This window comes from Choloepus didactylus, chromosome X (assembly GCF_015220235.1).
Source record: "Choloepus didactylus isolate mChoDid1 chromosome X, mChoDid1.pri, whole genome shotgun sequence".
Classification (NCBI taxonomy): Eukaryota; Metazoa; Chordata; class Mammalia; order Pilosa; family Megalonychidae; genus Choloepus; species Choloepus didactylus.
Genome location: NC_051334.1, coordinates 24,728,814 through 24,751,090, shown reverse-complemented (window position 1 = coordinate 24,751,090; position 22,277 = coordinate 24,728,814).

Here is a 22,277-nt window from a genome sequence, read left to right as displayed (position 1 = left end):
ATATGAGGTTTCTGGGTACAAAAGAATGTTTGAGCCCTGAAACTCACTGCCTACTTAACAAGCATTAATGTGCTTTTGGAAAAAGAATCTTTAAAAGGTAAATAATTCAAGGGCAAGAGTTCAAATCTCTATCAGTGGCCATGTGAACAGTTCATACTTTATGTAAAAACCGTTGATGACATCATTATTCAAATAAGAATCAGTCAGAAAGGCCTTTGTGGGGCCCTGGTGTATCTAATATTGGACATCACTACTCTCCTTCTAAAAAGAATAACTATACGATTCAGTCACCAGCTAAGTCCTGATTCTGACAACAGTGCAGGACAGAGGGTCTTGACCCCTTCTGCCTCAACTTGCTCCTTTTAAGGAGTGAGTTGTAATTATTTCTTCTATGAAACTAACCTAAACATAAGGAAGAAATGTATTGTAGCAGGTATTTTTTAAATGCCATTTTTAAAATATATGTTTGCCAATATAGATGCAGGGTGCTTTATTATGAAAGGCTAAAATAGCCTACTGAGGCTTTCTGTTTCCTATTTTATTATGCTCTTTTGCTGTGGAAGCAGCAGCAGCACCATCTTCTGGAATAAATGGGATGAGAAAGACATACGGTAATTTTTAAAGTCACATTCTGTGTGCTACAAAATGAAAAGCTGGTAAATAAATTTTAGCTGTTAATCATCACAGAATAAATTAACAAGGGGCAATCTGTGACAACAACCAGCATTCTGCATAAAGGTAGCAAACCTTTGTGTGGGTATCTCATGCCATCATGCAGTTTTTTAATATATAATATACCTGTGGAAAAGACATACAATTAGAGGAAAAATATATTTCACAGATTGACTGAAGAAAGAGAATCATGATATTCCACGAGATTCAAACCACTTTGTTATGGGTAGGAAAGATGGATTAAAAAATATAAAATATCCTTCCTGCTGCCATTAAAGATACATATGAAATAAAATGGAATTGGGAAGCTTGCAAAAGAAAATTACTGCATCAAACCATATAGTAAGTCAATAAATGGTAGAGCAGAGTTGTATCTGGGGTAGGTCAGTCTTGGGTACCATTTATAAGTGGCACTGAGAACATCTCTAGGTAGTTACAGCAATGAAGAAAGAAATGATTATTTCTGAGAGAGTGCTACACATGGTTAAAAGGAATACTTGGGTTCTGAGGTGAAGGGGGAGCCTCCTGGGGGTGGCAGAGGCTATGAAACCCCCAAGGGGCATGGTCAGTGTGGTAAGCATATTTCTAAGATACTCCTTCAAGATTTCTGGACCCTGGGGTACACTCATCTCCTCCCAGTTATTCAGTTAAACACTAATCTAGGGACTGCTGTGAAGAAATTTTGCATTGAGTTGACCCTAAGATCCAGGGATCATTGGGGTGGGCCTGACCTAATCACCCAAGTCCTTTGAAAGCAGTGTTTTCTTTGGGTGATTGTAGGAGAGGAAGCCAGAAGTTTAAAGAATGAAAAGAACTCAACACACCATGGCTGGCTTGAGGATGGAGGAGCCCATGTGTCAAGGAACGTGAGTGACCTCTAGGAACTGAGAGTGGTCCCCAACCAGCAGCTGGCAAGAAAATGGGAACCTCAGTACTACAACTACAGGGAACTGAATTCTGCCAACAACAATACCACTCTTGGACGCAGATTTTCCAGAGTCTCCAGACAAGAATCCAGCCTGGCTAACACCTTGATTTCAGCCTGTGATACCCCAACCTAAGAATTCAGCCATGCTGTGCTGGCCTTAGCTATTAAACAGGTGCTATTTTAAACCACTATGTTTATGGCAATTTGTTATGTAGCCATAAAAAACAAATAGTCAGATAGTAACAGACAGGATTAGAATTGCTCTCCAAGCAAGGTAGTTCCTGTAACCATGCAGCTTTTATATTATATTTATATTTTATATTCTACTACATTTAATATTACAGATTACTGTCCACCCTTTCCTCTTGCAATGCTTAGTCCTGCTTTTAAATAAATATTTTGGGACACATTAAAATTAAAAGAGTAATGCCTTGCTGGGCACAAAATTACCAGCTTTCTCAGGGGGCCTAAGTCATTACCTCACACAGAGGTACATGTTCTACTATAACCACATATGATAATTAAAATATTTATTAGCTGATATTACACAGACCTGGACCAATCAATCAGATGTTTGACCTATCAGAAAGGCTGCTAGCTAGGCACGATACTGACACGGGCCAAATATCATCCCTGCCAAAAACTGTTCCTGGAGGGAAATAGTCAAGATCAAAGGTACCGAAGTGGAAGAACATCTTCTTGGGCGGCAGGAAAATAAGACAGTTGACAAAGCTTATGTTATATAACAATAGTCAGTCTTTGGTTTCCTGAAGGTGCAGTTCTCACTCTCAATAGCTTCACCCTTTGGGTTGCCAGATTTAGGAAAAAATAAAATAGGATACTATTAAATTTGAGTTAAATAACAAATAATTATCAAATATAAGTGTAGTAGGGGGCAGTCCTAACTTGGCCTGCTGCCTTTCCCTGGGACCCACAAATACATCCTGTGCTCAGGACCAGGGGTGTCAGCCTGGGGCACGAAAAAGCCAATCCCCTAGTAGATAACGGAACTGCCTGTACATTCCTTCTCCTATTTCCCTGAGCGTATGTAAGCATTCACTGGAGGCAGTCTGGCTCTGGTGGGCATATTTTAGGACATCCATCTCACACCCTGGTGGTGTATCTGTCCCTGGTGGGGAGGGAGCAGAATTCCTTCACTGCAGCAGCACATGAACGCAAGAGGAAGAGAGGGGTGCTGTGTGTAGAGCACCTCCCTCCCTAGGCCATGGATTAAAACTTGCTGGTGATGGGGAACTGATGCCCACTAGTGAAGCTGACCTTGCTCTGTCTCTATGTGAGCAAAACGTCTTTCCATCAGAGCGTGTGTAAGTCATTGTTTTGCTGGTGACCCTGACATCTGTACTGGAGTGGGTCGACATCTCTCTAGGTGTCTTTCCTCTGACCGACAATAAATATGTCCCAAATATTGCCTGGGCCCAGTGGAGCCCATTTTTATTCCTAGCCAATCACCAAACATTACATGAGGTATACAAAAAAATTGTTTATCTGAAATTCATATATAACTGAGTGTCCAGTATTTTACTTGGCAGACCTATTCATCTTTTTCATCTTTGTCCTCTCTTCTTTCTTCCATAAATCTTTTTTTTTTTTTTTTTTTTTTTTTTTTTTTGCTTAAAACAGATCTAAGTTTCAGTTCTTCTCTCTTCTTAGGTATATTACATTAACAACCCAAATCTTCACCATGCCTGTACTTGGGCACTGTAACATTGTAGTTGTAGTATATTTCCCCAACCCTGAATGACAGGTTCAACCATGTTACTTACTTTTACCAATAAAACAGGGAAGACATTACACTGTGCCATTTCCTAGCTTGAGCATTAAGAGCTGTGTGTGCATTTCTACTTGCACCTCTGCATAACCTTGTGTCCCAGGAGGAAGATAAGAGACACATGTAGCCACCCCAGCTGAACCCAATCTAGACCACTTTACTCTCAGCCAATCACCAGACTCAAAAGCTGAATAAATGTCTGTTGTTTGTTATGGAGATTTTGTGGTTGCTTGTTACACAGTACTGTTGTTATCATAGCTGACTCATACTTTCTTTCCCACTCATGGTTAGGGTGTTAAGAGACATTCAATAACCACAATGCTGGTTGGTTTTAAGAGGCCACAAAAGGAAGGAAAGAAAATCAGTCCCTGTATACACCAGAATAAATTATATTACTTCTTTGGCTCCCTGAGGTGATTTGGGAGGATTCCAGTGAAAGCACTAAGGGGAGAAAAGAACCTTATTGTACCTTACTCGAATACTCCAAGAGTTATTGTCTTGTTTTATTTTGAACTGTCGTGCTGAGATTTATTGAGAATTACAGTGTTGTTAGGGAGGATTTGATTAAGCTTGTGTAGCATTACCATTCTTTAAGTTTTAGGCTTCTTTTTTCCTTTTCATTTTACCTGGTGTCTATCTGAATCAAGCACATCTGATTTTCTTATATCCACCCAAGGATTAGCACTAAATAACTTTATTAAAGGTCAATGAACTGTAGTTCAATTCTCTCATACTCGGATATATTTCTCTGTCTATATGAAGGCTTTAACATACATAAGCACCCTCACAGTTTGATTTCTTTTCCAGCACACTTTCTAAGACTGTGTATAGCTGAGCATTTATTTTTAATATGATTAGTACTCTAGCTGATACTCAGTAAAATTTCTATGCTACACAGCCTTTCAATTACAGATTGTAGTAATAGCTTGTACTTGTTCATTTGGCTTCTATGACACAGAATAGATAAACTGTGAATCTAACTGAATGGTTCAAAGACTGATAAGGGAATATTCGTCCATGTATTTTGTGTGTGTCATCTCTCTGAGTTCATCTGGATATCATCCCCCAAAGCATCCTGAAAGCTGGTATATGCAGCATTTTATCAATTGGACATCTCCATTAACCAGCTCTTCTCTTCACCAGGGTAATGACTGCAGCATATCTGCAAGACCTTAAAATGCCTCCTGGCTTGTAAGATTAAATTCTACCCAGTGCGGTTTTTGTGCTACAAATGTATTACTGAACTTCAGAGCTCCTAATATTGGAAGATCATGCATGGTGCAATCAACAGCATTCTATTTACTAAATTAGAACAGGCTAGTTTTTCTTTCACCATGTGGATAATAGCAGAGTTTATTGGGGCTACATTGTCTCAAAAGATCATTTATATTTGCTCCCAGGAAAAAACATCGACTGCTCTTTAGGGGTTGTTCATAGGCCTGACTGCAACTGGCATCACTGGTAGACTTTCACAACTTATAGGATGCTTTAAAGCTGTGCTCCTCGAGGTGAGGGCTGTAGAGCAGCAGCACTGGCATCACCTGGAAGCTGTCAGAAGTGCAGGCTCTCAGGCCGACCATCAGAGTCAGCCGATCAGAATCTGTACTTCCTCAAGCTCCTTAGGTAATTCTATGCACTGGAAAGCTTGAGAAGGCTGCTCAATACTTAATTGACATTACGCCATTGCTCCAAGCAGCAAGATGCACTCTAGGATTTCTACCTGGCCACTTTGGATAAGTTACCTAATCTCTCCAAGGCTGGATTTCCTGACTAAGGGGGCTTCCAAAGTCTATGCTTCAAAGGTGTAAATGTCAGGTAGTATCATATATATGAAAACACTTTGGAAACTAAAGGGAAACTATTGAAAGGTTAGCTGTTGCTACTTTTTAGTGAGTGTGCCTCACCTTTTCATTCGTGATGAAATAAGCAAAAGTGAATCATACTGATTGCTAACATTCATTAAACACTTATCTTGTGCCAGGTGCTCATCTAGTGCTTTACACAACAGCCCAAGAGGTAGAGTTCACCGCCCCCATTTTACAGGGGAGAGAAATGAGGCCCAGATTCAAACCCAGGCAGTCTTCTCCAGAGCCATGTCCTTAGGACCTACCCATACTGTTGCTCACTCTGATACACTAAGACATATTTTGTATTTCAGTCCTAATTATTCTTGGCCTGTCTTTGCTTTATCCTAAGAATCATCTGACATGTGCATTAAAAATATAACTCTGAAGCCCCTCTCCTGGAGATACTGATACAATCAGCCTGGGGCCCAGCATAGGTATCTATATTTTTAAGAATTGCCCAGGAGAATTTTGTCATCAGTCAGTATGGAGAAATACTGCTCCAAATTAGGTGCCTGCCTCAGCAGCAGCTAGGGTTGGAATCTTGTAACACATTGGTAGTCTTGTCAGTGTCAATGCCATCTCCACAAACACATTCTAAGAACCCAGCCCACAAATTGCAGAGCAGCTCTCATCCGGCTTGCCACGGAGCTTCATTACTTCTCATGTTTTTCTTGGTGACACAGCCAGGCTGAACCCAGCTGCACCTGCCTTTTAAATCGTCTGAAGCCACCAATGCAGGCCTAAGCTGCTCTTCTCTCTTCCATCACACAGACACTGAGAATGGATGTGCTCATCCTAGTGACATTTCTCTCCCACTTCCTTTTTCATTGCCTCTGCCCCTGCTCTGGAATCAAATATAAATCAGATTGCATGCCCAGCTTCATTCTTGGCATGCCATTGGGTGCTCAGGTCCTCAAACTATGTTTGTATTTGAGCAGTTACCAATCTCATTCCACAAATTTAGGAAGAAATATAACTTCTTTTAATTTTTCTGTATCTGAACCTACATTGTATTCTGACTTCCAAGTCTGCCATTAGACAGAAATTGAAATGTCAGGCAGTTTCCCCAAAGGCAGATGGCCTGCAAAGCAAAGTGACAAGGTGTTCAGATGGGTGGAAAACACTCTCTGTGCTGTGATGTCCACACTGTCATCCTTTTTTTTTTCGGTGGTGCATCCCCAAGAGTCACTGTTCCAATCCCTTGTCCCATTCACAAGGCCTCTTTAGGAGAATCTTCTATTGCTGTCTTGTTCTTGTACTCTTGGGATCATAGAACACATTCTGTCCTGCATTGAACCCCAGGGAACTCTGTAAGGGGGTCTCAAGCCCACCACCCTTTACTGCACAGCCATGTCTCCCACTTCCTTGTGTTCTCTCCAGAAAAGGGAGGAGATAGGCATGAACTACAAGTGTACTTGGTCCTTGGATTCTGAAAAACTACCTGGGATTTCAGTGGGAAGTGGGGATCAGGAGATCCCAAACCCCTTTCCTGAGAACCCCAAAGCCAAACTTTTTGCCAGCCCTCTGCATCTCCCTACCTCATTTGGGGCATCTATCTAATCTTGACAGGAGGAAAGAGTTACTCTATGACTTACTCATTTTTTCAAAATGATCGTTTAAGCCCTAGGTTTTTTTCTGTCCCCTCTAAAAGTCATGCTTTTGGAATCCAAACAGCAAGAACTGACTTCTGCTTTCAGCTGTGAATTAAGAGTTGGTCATTTAACCTAACTGTCCAAACACAGGGAAGTGTAAGGATAGGAGGAAATAGAGGAGAAAGCAGCATAGGTTGAAATTTCAAAAATATTACTCTACGCAATTATTTTTACAGTATTATGGCACAGCCCACCCTCCCCATCCCACTTCCAACCACACCGAAAGCATAGGACATAGAAATTGTACCATCAGAACAAATAAGGAGCAGTATCTGGAACTGTAAACTAACTCTTCCGGGCCACTCTGTATTTACTTTTGCCTTCTGAAAAAAAATGGACAAACCATCCCTTTCTTGGTACCTTCAACTATGGTTTCAACAAGAAAGAACCTCTAATTTGACCCAATACAGACATTTAAGAAGCACATAAACCTGGAACAGTGTGAGAGGGAGGGAGGGTTAATTGCCATGGGGCTTGTCAGTTTTAACGCTGGCAAAAGTAAGAGCTAATATGTATTGAGAACATACTATGAGTCAGTCTCCTGAGCCTTTACATCCATTATCTTCTGCTTCTTTCCCCCCACGACAATCCTATGATTGTAGTACTATTACCTCTACTTTTCCAGATGAGAAAACATAACTTGTTGCTGGAAGTAGTGGGTCTCGAACACAAGTTTTTTCCAAAACTTGAAATTAAATCACCACATTCTACTGCAAATGAGGGAATGAAGATGCCACAACCAGACTGTACTCCCATTTAATTACAGAGTTCCCTGGGGCTCAATACCCATTTAATTGGGTATTGGATCTTTTTTGGTCCTCCTATAAGAGAAAAAGCTGCATAAATCAACCAGGTAAGTACACCGTATATGGCTAGAGAGGTATTATCACCTGACCTACCATTTCTATAACCTGGAACTACCTATTCAGTCTTGGAATGATGTGATGTGGGAGACCTCTTTTCATTTTAAGGGCAGTAAAATATTATATAGACTTTTGTAGGCATAGAACACCTATTTCGGATTAAAGCCCACTGTAACATAAACAATAACAATGATGTAATAATCTTTAATTTACATCTAGAGTTGAAATTAGAAGATATCTAATCTATTTGAGATTCCTCTTCTAAATGAGTCTCAAGTCTATAAATAGAAAGTAAGACTCAGATAGACAAACCTGCCTGAACTGAAAAAATAAAAAGCTGGGAAAAAATTAAGTTATATATTGAATATTCATGTCATTTACCCCTCATTTCATTTATGTTTAGTTACAGTTTTGTGAAAGTTTTAATGTATGATATTTTAACTCCTCAACCATCATTTCTTTCACAATATCTTGCTAGCCTCCTCTTCCATTGACAACTATTTTCATTCCACACACTCTCACTATGACTTCACAATTAGCTATGTACGAGTTGAATCTGGTTAGAATGGGGGGAGGCCCATAATCCAGTTACAGGCTCCTTTATCTCTGGCTATAATTGTTGCTTTTGATACAGTGCTCCTTACAGGGACTAAATGACTAACTCTTTTGTAGCACTTAAAGAACCACAACTGATGCTTAATTGGAAAAATATGAACTAATGCTTCAGCATCATCTACCTCAGCCCACTCACAGCATGAGCTTCTTTCATTGCTCTGTTTTCCTGCATTTCGACTCTACTTGCTGAGCAGAAAAGATCTCCATACGAACACTTCATTTCCCCAGCCAAAACGAATTTATAATTCTAAAGTAACTAGTTGCCTTATGGTGTGCTTAAAGTGCTTTATGAACTTGTGCTGCCCTAAAAACGAGCCCTTTCAGTTTTGATGTGACCTTGTTTGGTTTTAATCACCCAACTTCTATTCTCTCTGCCACCTTCTTCCCCTTGGTCTCTCCTCTTCTGGAGAAATGTAACAGTTGCATATTTAATTACCCGTTACTCATTTCAAAGAAATTTTAGGGTAATATAACCATCACCAAGACCCAAACAGAACAGTGTCTTACAGCTGAACAGGACACAAGGAATTAATGCCCTTGATTATTTGATAGGCTTTCAAATTTCCTTGAAGAAGAGAATATATTTTTTCTACTATTTGCTGGTCTTTAATCTCTTTGTGGTTTTTTTTAATGGCTTGATAATTCTAAAAGGCCAAATTCCATCTTTCTTCTTGTTACAAGGAAAAACTGCTTACAATGTCACAGCTAGTTAGAGATACAGGGATTTCAAAGACTGAATAGCATAACCCTCTCCTTTTACTAACAAGAGACTAGATGTCCAAGGAAGTCCAAGGACTTTATCAAGGTAACCCAACAAGCCACACCTATTACTTTCTTCTTTCATCCATTCAAATAATTAATATTATTTTCTTCATTCCACAACCCAATATCCCACAAACTCCAGAATGACATATTTAACATATTTAATGAACAGGGGTAACTATTAGTATGGGCCTTAAACTCTCCAAGGAAGCGTACACAATCAACTTGCTGTCCTGAATGGGCAGTACATTTCTATTGGGATATAAACAGCTGCAGTCACATCCATTAATGTAGACATTTACTAAAAAATATTATCCTTAGAAGCATATTGATTTTGCAATCTGCAACATTCTCCAGCTAAGCTACATCTCCATATAGGCTGACAAACTACTACTCCAGGTTCTTAAATGGAAGTGTCAGAATTCATCCCTTGCCTCAGTCATTTTCTCAATTCTAGAGCAATCTCATAAAAATATAGGATACTTGCATGGTTTGTAGGTTACATCCAGGAAAATGAAAAATATTATTTTTTCCAAATGTATAGCCCTTCAGAGGCTAACTTGAAGGGCACTGTACACGGAGATGGCTGCTGAAAGGGGCTTGAACTACAATTGTATGGAAAGCCAATGTTTTGGCCAAAAGTTGAAAAACTGCTGGGTGTTTTAACCTCTATGTCATATGGTACAGTCTGGCTCCAACTGCAGATCATTTAAAACTATAAAAACTTCTTCTTCAATTTCAGCAAGGCTCATTAAGCCCTCCAAAAGTCTCAACTGTTCCATTTTATATACCCAGTATTTCACTGGAGAGCTGAACAGATATTATTTTAAGAAATGAAAGTACTTCTTTTCCTTTCAAGTTTATTAAATATGATAGCATACTCAACAATTCAATAGCTACCCCCGTGCATTAAGAAAAATCAAAATGATTTGTTCATTTATTTATTAACTCTTTATTAAGTGTCTATTTTATGCCAGATTCTATTGTTAGAGTTGTGAAACAATTTATAGAGGTAAACTATATAAAGTTCTTGCCCTCATTTGAATCCACTTGCTTTGCAAAGAATTCCTCCCCCCACATTCCAGAAGTCCCTGTTATAAAAGTAACCTGTGAGAACACACTATGTTTTCATCCTAATATGCCATATAGTTTCCATTGGCAACATTATTAATATAGTCACAGCTCCTTCTCTTTTAACTATAAATTTGGCTGACAATTAGCTTCTCCTTATTTGGAATTCTAATGCACAATTGCCCCTACAGAGCTCATTAGGACTCTTGCTCAAGTTACATGCATTCTGGTTCATAGTTGGCATATTTTCTAACGTTACAGTATGCCTTATTAAGCAGAATCTTGCTGAATAAGGCAGACACCCATTCTTGGCCTCATTTTTATAAGAGAAAAAGTTGCTATTCAATTCCAGAAACACAGGCTTTAAGCAGCAGTCTAGGAAAATGTCAAACCAGCCTATACAAGTGACCATAATTTCTGACTCTTAGAGCAGGTACACTATGAAATACTTAGAAAGTTTTCATCATCAGCATTGGGCACATAAATCAACTGTGTTCACTAGAAGTCTAATTATGTGATCTCTTTCATAAGCATGAACACTAGCATATTGTTTAATAAAAATATGTAATTTATATGAAATTAAGGACAGGCAAAATTAATCTCTGGTGAGAGATACCAAAACTGTTGTCCATGGGTTGTGGGAGTGGACTAGAGGGAACCCTCAGAGGGGATGGAAATGTTTTATATCTTGACTGAGGTGTTAAATGGGTGCATACATTTGTTAAAACTCATCTAATAGTCCAATTAAGTGTATTTCACTGTATGTAAATTTTACTTTGATTTAAAAAAAAAAAACAAAAAATAGAGATAACTAAATATTTGAGAGAAAATTATAACCCAAATTACTCTCTAAGCAAGAATAAATTCAGACAAATCAGCAACAGTTTTCTGGAGAAGTAGCAGCCAGCAAGACACTTGAAGTACGAGAATGAATGAGAGAAGGAGGGCAAAGGAGTGGCATAGGTGAGGAATGAGGATCAAAGAGGCTGAAAGGTACATAGAGCCAGGTCATGGAGGGTTTTGATGCCCTTTAAGAAATTGAGACTTTATCCTGAAAGGAATTAGGAGGGTACTTGAAGGATTTTAAAAGGAGTGATTACATTAATGTGCATGAGTGTATGGATTATATATATGGGGATTGTATGTATGTAGATTTTCTATATGTGGATCAAAAACATATATGTGGATTATATATATAATGGTTTAAAGGAGGTCAGGACTGAGGCCTGTAAATTTTAGTAGGCTATTTCCTAATTCGGGTGAGAAATTACGAGAGCCTTGACTAAAGCAGCAGCAGGCATGGAAACAGAGGACAGATTTATGTCACTCTTAAGGAAAACATTGGATGGAATTTGGTGACCTATGAAGGAGAAGGTGAGGGATTAGGAAGAGTTATGGATATTGACTATATTTCTGGCTTGGGCAAATGGAGGGATGATTGTGTTGAGATAGAGAATATAGGAGAAGGAATAAATCAGAGAGTAAGTTGAGTTCTCTCTTAGCCCACCAAATTTTAGATGCCGTAAAGACACCTGAGTAGATCAGTCCAGTAGGCCTTTGGATTTATGTAGAGTGACCTACAGGTTTGCCCAGAACAGTTCTTGTTTGTGATTGTTGCCCCAGCAAAACCTTTAATTGCATGGCCTTTCGCGCAACAAAATATCCTAGTTTGGCCACTAAAATTACATGGCCACACAGGTTATATTTGACTTGAGTTTAGGGCATATATGTTCAGTTTGTAGAGAAGATTGTTGGTGTCATCTGTACATGGGTTGTAGGTAAAGCCAGGTAAAAGGATGAGGTTACCCAAATGGAGATTTTAATGGAAACTGGGAAATGCCAACATTATGCTGGAAACCAAGGGAAGATTGGTTCTTGTGATCCTCCCCAGGAGACTGTAAATGCCTCGAGATGGAGTGCCTCCTGCTCTACTTAGACAGTGTCAGTGTCTATTGTAACACCTTATATATAGAAGGAACTCCAGAGAAGTCTGATAATTAATTAGTGGAAAGATGTATTTTTCCTCCCAAAGGAACAAGCATTCTTCTAGAAGCCCCAGTTCCAAACATGTAAAACTCTCATAACATAAAACTTCAGTTTCAGGAGCTATGATATAGACGAAGTCCCCTTTATTGAAGTAGAGTATACATTATACCTTTAATATTAGATGCTGTTTGTGTTTATTCCTCCTTGCTTCAAGTGATATACAGGGAGATATGTCTTTGTCCATAATTCCTTCAAATACTATCTTCTCTTAGCTTTTACTGCTCTGTTTCATTGTTGAATGTAGTGATTTCAATTTTATAAGTAATGCCCTTCCTACTGCATATATGGGCCTAACATGTAGAATTTTTCCCCCTATCATTCTTGCATTTTTCTGCCATTTCCTCAGCAACTTGCCCAAAACAAAAACATCAACTAGAGTCTTCTACAAAGAAGATGCTAATAATCTCTTGGAAAAAATCTGGAAGTTAACTGTTTGCTGCCTGTCAATAAATACAGAAATGCTTAATGATTGGCAAATAAATAAATAAGAGTTGCACAGTTCACGAAACTTTTCCCCTGTCACAAAATGAAAGGTCAACATTTATTTTTCTTGACCAGGTTTATCTACACAAATCTAAACACTCCTGTAAACAATAATTTGCATAAATCTTCTATGAGCTGGGAGCTTATCATAACTCAAAACAAATTGGGCTTCTACCACGTAAATCTCAAGTAACATTTATCTTATAATCAATAGCTTATGTGTACCAATGGGCATTCAAAAGAGGAAAAACAAATAAGAGAAATCCTTACTACCAACATTGGGCATAGTTGCTGACAAATCCGTAGGGTTGAAACTGGCATACAATAAGTTTGGAATAAATAACAGTTCCTCTCTTTTTGGAATAAGTAAGAATGCCTCTGAGAATAATGAGAAGAATCTGGTTGGTTTGCCAGGCTCATGTAGATAATCCAAAGTGAGTAAAATGCCTGGTACCATATTTGGAAGTGGTGAGCAGTGGTGAGCTCAAGGCACTGAGGAGCAAACCTACCCATATGCATTTGTCTGTATGACTCTGCCTCCACCATAACACCCATGCCTTTCCTTTTGTATCAATTTTGACTGGTGTTGTTATAGAAGGATTAAGGAGTCTGCCCTATGCTAGCATGGCATCTACTGCTATGTCCAATACCGTATTACCCGGCTCTGTCCTACTTCACATCCACATCACAGTCTGAGTTTCAGCTTCTTCTTTCATGACAGACATCTTTCAGTAACCTTGCCACAGCAAAGCGGTCAACACAATATAAAGTACGAAAAGTCATTCAAGCAATTCTTGAACACCAATAGAAGAAATCTGCATTACATCTAATGGACAATAGTGAGTTACCTCTAGTTTTTTACCAGTGGCCTGATACTATGTAAGGCTGAGGAAAGTTAATCTGACATCCTTCAAAACAGATCAGAAAACAGAAGTAGGAAGAGAAACCTCAATTATAACATAGTAATTCTGGGACTAGGTTTTGGGAAACATGCTGTATAGGTAAGGTATTGATGTTGATGTTGATCAAGCATACTTGTAGCTTACTTGAATAGAGTTATTGATATTTTCCCCAGTAATTTAGACTGGTGGTTCCTTCTGTTAGTGTTAATGACGTTTTACAAAGGTAGTGTTTAAAACAGCAACATAAGTGTGTGCTTTTGACACTCAACTTGGTGCAATCTCATCCATTACAAGTTTGTTTAGACATGATATTGCTGCCTTAAATTCTGAAAATCTAAATTAATTCAATGAAATTGGATGGCTCAGCTAAACCTTCAGTCTTCTGAGTAATCACCATAATTGGAATTGGCTGGATATGGCAGTGTTTTAACATATAGGGTAATATTTTGAGATACTGAGTTTTTCTTTCCTTTAAGTTTCCTCTAGCCATTTAATCTTCTGTCCAGCATTCAGCATCCTCAAGGGGAGGATGAATACAGTCAAAAGTTAATTGAGCTTCTGACAGAAATAAAAATGAAAACAGACAAATAGCAGACAATAGTTCTGAAAGTCATGGTTTTCAATCTCAAGAGCCAGGAACTTAAAAGACACAAATTGTTTTGTTTTGCTTTTTGATTCCGAAGACCTGTTATGCATATTAAGACCCAAAAGTTTAGAGAGCTGAGACTTCGGTAGTAGAGGATCAAAAGACGAAGGAGGTTTGCAGGCAGATGGACATGAGGTAAATGTTTCACTGTGCCCTCTCATGCTATCATTTATTCATTCAGCTAAACTTCTCAGAGGGCTTATCATATTCCAAGCTCTGGTCTGAGTGCTGGGGATATAACAATAATTGAAACAGACAAAAATCCATCTCTTAAAGAGACTACATTCTAATTGGTAGAGACAGACACAAAAAGATAACTCAGGAAAATTCTTACTGCATAATGCGGTAATAAGTGTGAAATTAATAAGTGTAGAGCAGGAGTAGCTTAAAATTGGCCAAGAGATAGAATGGACACTCCAAAGGAATCTGGCATCAAGATGAGGGGAATACAGAGTACAGATCCACCATGATCAAAGCCCATCATATGAAGTTTAGACCCCAGTTATAGATCCGTGCAAAGAGCTTGATGCCCAACAACCTAGTGGACTGAAGTACACTAGAGAGAGGTGAGCAGAGATAGAGGTTTTCACACAGAGCTGATGCGTCTTCTCCAATGTCAGTGTAATAACTGATTACAAAAAGGTCAAAATACTTCACTCCATTCAGTATCCCCACCCTTTTCAATGTGACTTTGCAGCAACTTCCATCAAGAGTTGAAATGTATTACCCCAACCTTTGAAACTGGTCTGGTCTTGTGACTTACTTTGACCAGTATAATGAAGCACACTGATGATGTACCAGTTCTAAGCCTGATGCTCAAAAGGATATGCACTCTCCTGCCTACTCTTTTTGAACCCTGCCACCATCATGTGAACAAGCCTGGGCTACTATACTGGACAATGAAAGATTACTTGCAGGAGAGCCTAGTTATCCCAGCAAAAGCCATCATAGACCAAACTGTTGCCAGATGACCACCCAACAGGTGAATCAGCCCTCTTCAGATACCTAAATGAACCCACCTGAGACCATATGAATTGCAGAGCTGATGACTCTCAAGCAATAATACATGTTTATTGTTTTAAGCCACAGAATTCTGGGGTGGTTCGTTACCCAGCAATCGCTAACTGATAGAGCCAGGAAAATGTATCAATTCTACAGGACTTTACAAAACCCCTGGGGACTCATGAAGAAGAAATGAAGATGAACAGGGAAATGGAAAATATTGGATTAATGGAGTTTAAATCCTGAATTGACCACATTTAAATGTGGAATTAATTAAATTACTTTTCCTTGGGCAGAAATGAGTTCATGAGCTAACTTAAGTTTAGTATGAAAGAAAAAAGTCACATGCACATCTGAGATGTAATTGAAAATTTTAAACTGGTTACACTTCTGCTACAATAATTTCAGTTATACTAGTGAGGCAGCTGCTCCAGAGAAATCAATGTTGTTATTAGGCAAGTCACGCCCTTCAGGGACCATAGCACCTGGTGCACCTCACAGTTTCTGAATCAAAAATTAATTCTTTCAAGAAGGCTGTAGCTGTTGTATCCATCGCACATCAGTTGATTCTTTAAAATGAGAGTATTCTTTCTGTATAGAATGGATAGCTTTTGAAAGAATAATGTGAAAATAACTCTAGACTCTAGCCAAAATCATGCAGCCTGCAGTACCATCAACAACACTATAGATTTCCTCATCTTTGGTCACCTGTGTGAACCAGAACAAAGCTTTAAACAAAGTTCTGTGGTATGTTTTCTCTTGCTCATACAAACAATGTTTAAACACCTACTATCCACAGTCAAGAACTTTGATAAAAGGATATGAACTGGGAGCCCGGGGGGGGGGGCAAATTGTGTTTTAGATAGTATCACTCAATGCTTAGCATTAGAAGGCAATGAGTTAAGAAGAACTATGACCCAAATCAGGAATGATGATTCAAACCAAGACAAACGGAAGAAACAGGAGTAGAAAAAAATAGGTAGACCTTCCTAAATAATATTGCTTCTTATTTTTGTTTGTTTGTTTGTTTACTGAAAATATTCAGGGCCACCACACTGCACGTCTCCAGAAGTCAAGGCTCATATCCTGGTCTAGGCAAATGATGGCCCCTGGAGTTGTGTGATGTATAGACTGTATATGGCTGACAATAACACAGGGCTGACTTCGGTGGCGAGTCCATCCCAGGAGAAAATGTGGTCTAATTAAGAATTTACGGATGAATTATTTGCATCTACTATATGCCAGGTACTTTGTTCATGTTATATTATTTGATTGTGCAGTCATTGTAAATTATAATAATTACTTAATAATTATGATATAATAGCATATCATAATAATATGGAGCAATTCCAAGTCCCAATGTTGAATTAGTGGGTAGCATTTATGTTGTTGCTACTTCAAGTGTGACCCACAGACCATCACCTGGAAACTTGTTAGAAACACAGAATCTCAGAATGAATTCTAGATCTGCCCCTCACCAGACCTGAAAAAAAAAGCTGCATTTTTAAAAGATCCCCAGGTGATTTGTGTGATATTAAAGTTTGAGAAACGCAGACCTATGTAACATCAGGCAGCATCATATGTCACACTATTATTTAATTTCCAAGGCTGTGCTCTTAGGTGGGTAAAAGGAAGTCTGCATTTTCTGCTTTGGTCATGGAAATTGTTCCTATCTTTAGATTAGTTTGAGAACCTTAAGTCATGGATATTATCCCCAGAAAAAAAAATGTATATAAAAATTTAAAAGCACCTATAAATTTAAGAAGTCCCCAAAGCACCCATCCATATCTCAGAAAGAAGCGGGGTCTATGTTTCCTCCCTTTGGATCTGGGTAGACTGTGACTACTGCAAAAGTGATGCTCTGTGACTTATAAGCCTAGGTCATGAGATGCAATACAGCTTCTGCCTGGACTCCTTGGCTTACTTTGGAATCCAGCCTCCATGCTGTGAGAAAGTCAGGCAGCCACAAGGAAAAGCTGATAGCATCAACCACCAGACATAAGAAAAATAAGCCGTCACATGATTTCAGATCCCCAAACTTCTAGTCACCCCCACCCTTTGAGTTACCCCAGCTTGCATCACATGGAGCAGAAATGAACTATCCCAACTGAGCCCTGTCCAAATTTTGCAGATTTGCTAGCAAAATAAGTTTGGAGTGGTTTGTTATGCAGTAATAGATAACCAGAACAGATTTGGTCCATGGGTCCCAAGAAGGACACCTACCTGAAAGTGCCCTTTCAGTGTTGTCATGGAAAGTGAAGGGTCCAAGCCTGGAAAACGAGGCACTTGACAAAAGCATGCTTCATTTCCATTCTTTTCCTACTAGGCACTGAGAAACCTATAAAATTGAAATTTCAAGAACAGCCACTGGAGTCTCACAATCCCTCAAGTTAAAAACCCACTCTCTCTAGAACCCTGGACGATAAAATATATCTTTGAAGAATCCAACACACCTACACATCTTGGTAGTCTTTAAGATCAAAATACTGCTCATAGCCAAATTTTTATCTTTCGAAATTAAGAGGTGGGTCCAGAGTCTAGTTAACCTGTCTTCCTCTGTCTCTTTATTTTCCTGGATATTCTGACACACTGTTCTTCACTGATCACATACTCTATAAGGTTGCTCATGTCAACCAAACAACACTAAGAATATCCAAAGGTACATGTGAGTTCTGAATAAGAAAATCTGGGCAAGACTGTTCACTGATATTCTTAGGGGACTGGGTGTTCTCAGTAATCCAGTGCTCTAATTCTGTACAGTCCACTATGGTAACCACTAGCCACATGTGGCTATTTAAATTAAAATTAAATCAAATCATAACTTCAGTTCCCCAGTTACATTAGCCACAATTCCAATGCTCAATAGCCAGCCGTGGCTACAGACCACCTTACTGCACAATACAGATACAGAACTTTTCCATCTTCACAGAAGGTTCTATTAGACAGTGCTACTCTAACTATGTAATATTAACTAGTAAAATTCTTTTTTTTTTGAGTTAAGTACACTTTTCAGCAACCCTTTGGTGAGAAAGGATCCTGGCTTTTTTCACAATCATTAATTTGAAAATGAACTAAATTTTCAAGGTTAGAGTATACTGACAATTGTACTGGATCTAGTCTATGCCTTGGAAGTTTCTCTTTTGAAGCAACAACAAAATTCCTATACTCCAAAACTAACAAAATTTATTGTTTCTGCTTTGTTCTACAAAATCAAGTTATATAATATATATTGATTCCAAAAAATGAATACGATCAGCTGGACTTGGGATAATCAAAGTTTCTCTAGATCTACCTCATAGCAATTCATTGATATTTAAGGAAGAAGGGATTTCAACATAGGCTCAAGTGTCTTCTAAGTAAACTGGCTTGACTTGTGACAGTTTTCACTTACAGAAAATCAGGTCATAAAATTCTTTTGGAAACAAAGGAAAAGCATCTTTCTTAGGAAATAGCTCACATATTACTTCAAAGCCGAAGAGGGACTTAGGAAAATATATCTCTTCCCTTTCCCCCAAAATATTACAGTTCTTAGTTCATTTCTATGAAAGATAATGTGGAGGTCAAAATGCACAAGCCACCAGACAAGTTATATTTTCATTATGAACCAAATTTGCAAGTCTCAACAACTAACCAGGGTGCATCAAGTGCAATTTATTCCTGCATTTAAGGATAACCCAAGAGTTTCTTTATTGATTGACTAAATCTGTATAAAAGAGATTATCCTATACTTGACCTTTGTATCAGTGATACACATTATGTCTAATTCTTAAAAATGTAAGATCAGAAAGCATGGGCAAATTACTGACTTCTTGTCCTTTCTATATTTTTGAGAATTTATATTTATAATGAATCTCTGAGAATTCTGAGCATAGTCTCTTAGCCTAGCACAAAGTAAGTGGTTTGGTAATATATGTGGAACAATGCAAGTATTATGAAGCTATGTTTTTCTGGCAGGACCCAAAGGTATTTTTTTTGCAATCTCCCTGCAATACTGCAATAGTCATTTCACTCATAAACTAAAAGCTTAGTGCTCTAAATCTAAAAACCACAGCCCTGGAAAGCATGAACAATATATTTTAAACAGTTTTAGAGTACAGAACATACATAAAGGAGAGTTGTTTAAAAGCTATCTAAATTTGGCTTAATAATATTATAAAAACTAAAAGTCAAAAATGTCACTAAGACATAAAGCAGCATTATAATAGTTTTTAGACAGGAGATGTATCTGTATTCTGTGTAGGCGTTTGGTTCAAGACAGTCTGGGTAATTAATCATGTCTGTGCTTATATATTCAACATGAAAACAGAAAAATTCCCTATTGGAGAAGGTCAACAGAGGCCCTTCAACTTTTAATATGTGAAGAATTTGAAGAGGACTTACAGCAAAGTAATAAAAATGATTAAAGATTCAGAAATAGGATTTAGGAATAAAGGTTAAATCATTTGACATTATTTAAACCTAAAAAAGAGAAGGGCAGAAGGTATTTTAATAATGGTCTCCAAAACGTGAAGGTTTATTACCAAAGGAATGGGTCTCTGTGTCTGGTATTGACAGAAAAGAAGGAAGTATCAAAAGATAAGTAAGCCTGCTATCTTCTACTGGAAGGCTGTGATAATTCTGTCACAAGCTTAGAAAACACTGCATTCAGGTTGTAGAATGGAATTTTTCTCTTAAAGTTACATAAAAGTCACTATGAAAAAATAGGGGCAAGCTTTCTTACATGGCCCCTTCTAACTCAGAGATTCGTTTCTGTCACTACGATAGAGGTAAGAGTCCTGCTCCCTTCATAATATGTAAACAAAACACCCTAGCAACCTCCCCCTATCACTACCACAACCACCCCCTATCACCACCGCAACCACTTCCTATCACCACCACAACCACCAATCCCTTTTTTAAATCCAAGCTAAATTTATTAAGGCACAGGAGCCTTTTACTAACTGACCTTGTACCCAAGATCACGTTCATTTGTTCAATCAACAAATATTTATTGAGTACCTACTATGTGTTGGCCACATATCAGTGAGCAAAACAGAGTAAGCTCACAGAGCTTATATTCCAATGGGAAAATATTGTGTAGGGCCCTATAAGCCATTACAAGTACTTTGAATTTTACTCTGAGAATATTTTAAGCAGAAATGTGATGTGATCTGACGAACATTTTTTAGAAGATTGCAATAGGCTTTATGAGGAGAATCAACTGCACAAAGACATGAGGGAAAGCATCCAGATTAGATAAAAGACTAATGCAATGCTACAGGCAAGAGATGGTGGTGGTTTGTATCGGGGTGGTAGAAGTGGATGTGGTGAGAAGTGTTCTGATTCTACAAATATTTTGAATGTAGAGTCCATAGGATTTGTTGCTAAATTGGATGTGAGATATGAGAGAGAAGTGAAACACAGCCCCAAGGTTTTGGGCCTGAGCAATTAGAAAGACAGAGTTACCATTAACTGAGATGGAGAAGACTGTGGGCTGGACAGGTTGTGGGTGAAAGATAAGGCACTCTGTTTTAATCAGATGTTTGAGATGATGATTAAGACACAAGGTGGAGACATCAAGAAGGCAATTAGTTGAACTTCACATCTCTGAACTTCATTCTACTTATCTATAAAATTGGGCAAAATACCTATTTTTAAGACATGGGAGACTCAAAGATAACACATGTAAAGGACTTGGGACATAGTAGGCAATCAATGGAGCGAATAGTAATGATAATTATCCAATGAAGCTCTACTAACATCAGTAGGGAAGACTAAGATCAAAAAGACAAGGGACACTTCACTATGATCACAATCAGACTGCGAAATAAGCAACCATAGAATTGTAACTGTGTACAATAAGCATTTCTTTCACTGGCTGTCAGATGATACAGGCTGATATAGGCTGGGCTCACTCATGTTTTCTGCCAACCAGGAACTCAGTTGATTGAGGCCAGGGTCAGCTGGGAGTGACTCTCTCCGTGTGTTTCTCATCCTGCCCCTGGAAGCAGTATATATAGTCCATAGTGACAAAAGGAGCACAAGAGAGGAACAGTGAATAGTTATGAAAAGTAGCTTCATTTGTAATTTATCCTTTGGTTTCACGCTAACTAAAACTAATTCCAGTAGGAAGCAACCTTAGAAGTCTACTCCTAAACCCCTCTGGTCTGCTCAGAACTCTCAAAACCTTACTGCCTCCCAGTGACAGGGTGTATGATACATACAGCATCTCCTACCTGACCAAGGACTGACCTCTCCCCTGCCTCCCTGTCCTCAGCCATCTCTCCCCTTAAGTCTCTGGAAACATGCCAAGCTTTAGCTGCTACAACCTTCAATTTTGCCTGCCCTGAGTGCATCTTGTTTTGAGAAGAGAGACCATCCCCAGCTATTTCCCCAAAACTTGCACACAAGCCTCTAGCATTCAGCCACCTTTATCCCCATAGCCCTATATTATCTAAAGAGCGGTTGCCATAGGTGCAGCCATAACCAAGTGAACTTCTTGCCATTCTCAGTGTCCGTTGTGAGGTGGCTGCAGTTTCTGTATGTAAGTTCCCTTAATAAATGCTTAAGGACCAGTCACCCTGGTGTTCAGTGCCTGTTGTGGGGTGGTTTGGGGCAGTCCCAGCTAGGTCTGCCATTATAACTTCTTTTGGGGAGAGTCGTCCTGCTGCTTCAGTGGAACACAACACAGGGATTCATCCCGGAGGCACTTATTCAACAACCAACAACTTGCTCAAAAATCTATTTAAATTGCGTAGAATAGATGCTGTAAGTTGTCACAGATCCTCCTGCCACATTATTTCAGGAGATATTGGATTGACGGTGAAAAATCTTTTCTACTTTAAGTACAGGGAAAAATGCATACTTCTTGCTGCTGTAACACAAATGGTCAAACTTTTCTGAGTTACCAAAATATTATTAGGCAGATGCCAATGATGACTAGGATTCAAATCTAATCCCCAAACTTCTCAGGTTGCTTTCACTTATTGCTCACTTTCATTCTCATCCTTGGCCTGCTTT